Source organism: Macaca fascicularis, chromosome 12 (genome assembly GCF_037993035.2).
Source record: "Macaca fascicularis isolate 582-1 chromosome 12, T2T-MFA8v1.1".
NCBI lineage: Eukaryota > Metazoa > Chordata > Mammalia > Primates > Cercopithecidae > Macaca > Macaca fascicularis.
Window position 1 is genome coordinate 7886609 of NC_088386.1, and position 5934 is coordinate 7892542.

The following is a 5934-nucleotide window of genomic DNA, read 5'->3' on the forward strand; positions in this document are numbered from 1 at the left end:
GGATTACAGGCGTGAGCCACTGCGCCTGGCCTATTTTTTGACTTTTTATAGTAGCCATTCTGACTGGTGCTGAGATGGTATCTCATTGTGGTTTTGATTTGTATTTCTCTAATAATCAGAGATAGTGACTTTTTTCCTATATGCTCGTTGGCCTCATATGTTTTCTTTTAAAAAGTGTCTGTTCATATCATCTGCCACTTTTTAATGGTATTGTTTGGTTTTCTCTTGTAAATCTGTATAAGTTACTTACAGATGCTGGATATTAGAACTTTGTCAGATGCATAGTATGCAAATGTTTTCTCCTATGCTGTAGGTTGTCTGTTTACTCTGTCAATAGTTTCTTTGACTGTGCAGAAGCTCTTACATTTAATCAGATCTCATTTGTCAATTTTTGCTTTTGTTACAATTGCCTCCAGCATCATCAGCATGAAATATTTGCCTGTGCCTCTGTCCAGGATGGGATTGCCTAGATTGTCTTCCAGATTGTTTATAGTTTGAGTTTTACATTTAAGTCTTTAATTATGTCTTGTGTTGATTTTTGTATACGGTGTAAGAAAGGGGTTCAGCTTCAATCTTCTGCCTATGTCTAGCCAGTTATCCCAGCACCATTTATTGAATAGGGAGTTTTTCCCACTGACTGTTCTCAGCTTTGTTGAAGATCAGATGGTTGTAGGTGTGCGGCCTTATTCCTGGGCTCTCTATTCTGTTTTGTTGGTCTATGTGCCCATTTTTGTACCAGTACCATCCTGATTTCGTTACTGTGGCCTTGTACTATATAGTTTGAAGTCAGGTAGCATGATGCATTCAGCTTTGTTCGTTTGCTTAGAATTGCCTTGGCTATTCGGGTTCTTTTTGGTTCCATGTGAATTGTAAAATAGCTTTTTTTCTAGTTCTGTGAATAATCTCAATGATAGGCAGTCTGAAAGGAGTAGCATTGGATCTATAAATTGCTTTGGGCAGTATAGCCATTACAATGATATTGATTCTTTCTATCCTTGAGCATCAGATGTTTTTCCATTTGTCTGTGTCTTCCCTAATTTCTTTGAGCAGTGGTTTGTAGTTCTCCTTGTAGAGATCTTGCACCTCACTGATAAGCTGCATTCCTAGATATTTTATTCTTTCGGTGGCAATTGTGAATGAGATTGCCTTCTGATTTGGCTATTGGCACAGCTGTTGTTGGTGTATAGGAAAGGAAGTGATTTTTTTATGTTGATTCTCTATCCTGAAATTTTGCTGAAGTTGTTTCTCAGCTGAAGGAGCCTTTGGGCTGAGACTCTTGGGTCTTCTAGATATAGAATCATGCTGTCTGCAAAAAAGGATAGTTTGACTTTCTCTCTTCATATTTGGATTCCCTTTATTTCTTTCTCTTGCCTGACTGCCATGGCTAGAACTTCCAATAGTTGAATAGAAGTGGTGAGAAAGGGCAACTTGGTCTTGTGCTGGTTTTCAGGGGAAATGCTTCCAGCTTCTGCCCTTTCAGTATAATGCTAGCTGTCAGTTTCTCATAGATGACTCTTATTATTTTGAGGTATGTTCCTTCAAAACCTAGTATATTGAGAGTTTTCAACATGAACCGTTGTTGAATTTTATCAAAAGCTTTTTCTAAGTATATTTAATCATGAAGTTTTTGTCTATAGTTCTTTGTATGTGATGAATCACACTTATTTATTTGCATATGTTGAATCAACCTGGCATCCTGGGTATGAAGCCTACTTGATCATAGTGAATAAGCTTTTAAATATTCTGTTGAATGTGGTTTGTAAGTACTCTGTTGTGGATGTTTGCATCAATGTTCATTAAAGGTATGGGCCTGAATATTTTGTTGTTGTGTCTCTACCAGTTTTTGGTATCAAGATGATACTGACCTTATAGAATGAATTGAAGAAAAGTCCCTCCACCTCATTTTTTGGAATAGTGTCAACAGGAATGGTACCAGCTCTTTTTTCTACATCTAGTAGAATTTGGCGGTGAATCCATCAGGCCCTGGGCTTATTTATTTATTTGGTTGGTTGGTAGGCTATTTATTGCTGATTCAATTTCAGAGCTCATTGTTGGTCTGTTTAGGGAATCAGTTTCTTCCTGGCTCAGCCTTGGAAGGGTATATGTGTTCAGAATTTTTTTTTTTTAATCTCTTCTAGGTTTTCTAGTTTGTGTGCATAAAGGTTTCTGTAGTAGTTTCTGATGGTTGTTTTTATTTCTATGGGGTCAGTGGTAACATTCCCTTCATCATTTCTAATTGTGTTTATTGGGAACTTTTTTCTTTATTGGTCTAGCTAATGGTCTTTCTATTTTACTAATGTTTTGCAGAAATCAGCTACTGGGTTTGTTATAGCACACACTTTATATAAGTCGTTAGTTCATCAATCAGGTTTTCCCCGCTGTGAAAATTTTTCCTCTTGTAAAATTATATCTTTTATAGCTCTGACATTATTTACCATATTTTGTTGTCATTATTTTTCTCAAGTCCAATTTTTCCTAGTCAGTCTTTTTATTTCTATATTTTATCATCATGTCTTAATCTGTCTGTTTACTTTTAGTTAGTCCTGTATCTTACCAGGGGTAGTTCTTCCATTTTGTTTGATTATTTCAACTGTCTAGTCTTGGGTGGGTAATAATTGAAGGTTACAATTTTGCCAATATGATTTCTCACTCTTCTATTTAAGAAACATTGTGCTATTTGCAAATCTAAGCCTTTGTTAGTATACTTTTGTGTAACTATTTCATCAATAACATCATTATTTATAATACTAGAGACTTGTTTTTCTATATCCTTTGGAAGAAAAATTCAAGAGCATTAGGAGAAATGTGAAGAATCTGGAGTCATGGTGAGGTCAATGCTATAGGGCAAAAACATTTTACCTTGCTTTTTGTCTCTTTTTTTTTTTCCCCCCCCACAAGTCACAAAGCCTTGGGAATCACAGCTTCCCATTGTCATTTTCATTTCATAATGAAAGTCATGGACATTCATAACTAAATATTTATCTCTGGGCTTTATACTTTGGGTTTTGCAGTGTTTCTTTACTATATTTTAAATCCATTTAAAAAAAAAGAGGAAAAGTATTTTGTCCGTCTATTTTTTCTTGATATTTTTCTTTCTTTACATAAATCCAGGTTGCTGACCTACATACTTTCCATCTACCTAAGGAATTTACATTAATATTTTCTGCAGTGTAGGTATTCTAGTGATAAATTTGTTCAAGTTTTGTCTGAGAATATTTTTATTTCCCTTTCACTTTTAAAAAATAAAATTTAGAATAGTTGCAGGTTTACAAAAAAGTTGAAAAGATAGTACAGAGTTTCTATATACTTTGTTCCAAGCTTTTCTTATTGTTGGTATCTTATATGTTAGTATTGTACATTTATTTCCATTCATAAACCAGTATTGGTTCATTATTATTAACTAAAATAATACTTTATTTATATATACTTAATTTGTTTTTAAACCCAATGTCCTTTTTTCTGTTCCAGGATTACACCCAGGATACCATATTACATTAAGTCTTAAGTATCTTTAGTCTCTTGGCTGTGAGCATTTCTGATTTTCCTTGTTTTTGACAACCTTGAAGTTTTGAGGAGTAATGGTTAGATATGTTGTAGAATGTCTTTCAACTGGGATTTGTCTGATGTTTTTCCTGTGATTAGACTGGAGTTACGTGATTTTAGGGAAGACTCAGAGGTAAAGCATCATTTTCATCACACTTCAAGGTGCATACTATGAACATTACTTATCACTATTTATAGCAAACTTTATCACCTGGATGAGGTTGTTTGTCAGATTTCTCTATTGTAAAGTTACCAGTTTTCTTGTTTCCATACTGCACTATTTGGAAGGAAGTCACAATGCACTGTCTACACTTAAAGAGCAGGGAGATATGAGATATGCTCCACCCCTTTGAAAGTGGAGTGTCTACATCAGTTACTTGGGCTTCCTCTGGATGAGAGATTTGTCCTTCCTCTCCTATTTCTGAATATAGTCAATTATTTACTTATATTAGTATGGACTTGTGAATGTTTATTTCATATTTGGACTATAATCCTATACCATATTACTTGTTGCTCAGATTACTTCAATTTTAGCCATTGGGCATTCTTTGTTTTTTGTTTTTTGGTTTTTTTTATTAATTTGACATAACCTAGTTATGGTCTCATTTGTGTGTGTTTGACATTTTAGTACTTCTTTACTTGCTGGTACTACTAGATGCTCTAGGATCATCTTGTGTATTTCTTGCTCTACCTACTCCCTATCTTGGAGGCCATCTGATTTTCACTGAGAGAACTTGATGGGGTGTTGATAGGTAAAGCCCAGGAAAGTGTGGGATCTCTCTAAGGCTGCAGTCCCCAGGAATTACTCATTCTCGTAACAGTCACTCTCAGCCTCCAGCAAATGATCAAAATTGCCATTAAAGTGTTCCTATCAGTTTATGGCTGTTTATCAGCTTCTGTTCTTTGGAAGAAGAGCTCAGCTGTGACTCTATGGTTTCACCTGTCTCTTTCGATTTTCAATTGGAAGCTCACCCTGCAACATCAGTCTTTTGATGCGTCCAAAAGATGTTGGTGAGTCAGTTTGTCCAGCTTTTTGTTTGTAGCACATAAGTGACAACCTTCACTCCTATAAAGCTGAAACCCTCTATTAAATTTTAAACTTCATGAGAATAAAGAAGATGACTTCTAATTACTACTGTATATTCCGTAGCTAGCATAATGCCTGGCACATAGAGAATATTTAGTAAATATGTTAAAAAAAATAATGCATGGACAGAGAATGAATGGAAATATCTAAATTCCTTTGTTGATGTAAAATACATCCACTTATCAACAGCAGAAAAACCCAACTTCAGAAATTATCTGCTTACATACAGGATAATAGCCAATCACTCACAAACTATGTTATTAATCACTAATATGAAGACCAAAAAGTAATGTAAGACTGCCCTCCTACCAGAACTAATGGAAAGAGATACTTTTATCTTCTTGAAACGTGTCTTGTAAATTACTTTTATAGGAGAGCAACAAATGGCTTCCCTTCACTCTTTTAGGTTCCTTGGCTGGGCTATAAATTAAATTGGCATAAGACATATTAACGGGAGAAAAAAAGAAACACATTTATTTGCATAGGTATGCATGGGAGTCCCACAATATATGAGTCTTGAAGAAGAATCAAATGATTGCAGCTTATCCAACATCTTGAGGCCCTTCTGGGAGATGGTGGTAACACAAGTTATGGGAGGGTGATGGAGGAGATGTATGGTGAATAAATGTTGTCTTGTTATACAGATAAAGCATCTCTCAGGTAATAAAAGTTGTCTCGGAGCAGCACTCAGAAGAACAGGTGATTGTCTATCTGCGCATGGTATCAAACTTCATCTTCATCTCCCGGGATCCCAGTTAATTTTCCTTGGTTAACAGAATCCCTGGGGAAGGGATTCATGACAATTGGGTTAATTTGGCAGGATCTGTTGTTAGGCAGCTAAGGGGAGCTCAGGGAAAGATTCTGCTTATATCTAGTCTTCCCCAAGTGCCCTTGGTTCAAAGAATCGGTATATACTCCAAAGTGGTGTATTTGGGGGTGGCATTTCCTGAACTCCACTTTTAGCCAGCACAGTTCCCTGGGCCAGAAAGAATCTTAATATAGGCAATGTAACTACACTAAGCCTGTGCATATGATGCCATGCCTAAATTAGTAGACAGTCATAAATAGTTTTTGAATGGTACATGAGGAAATAATTATACATGCAAGACATACCATTAATCCCTTTACCTTTGATGAATTATTTTACCTAAGTTGCCGCTAGGGCTCTCATTTTGAGATTGACAGGACAGCATGACTTGGAATAATTTGTATAAAAATATCACAATGTGGCCTTTTCCTGACACATCCCCACACACAGCAGGAATATTAATAGCAGGGAACTTAGCTTTGTGTATTACACAGCA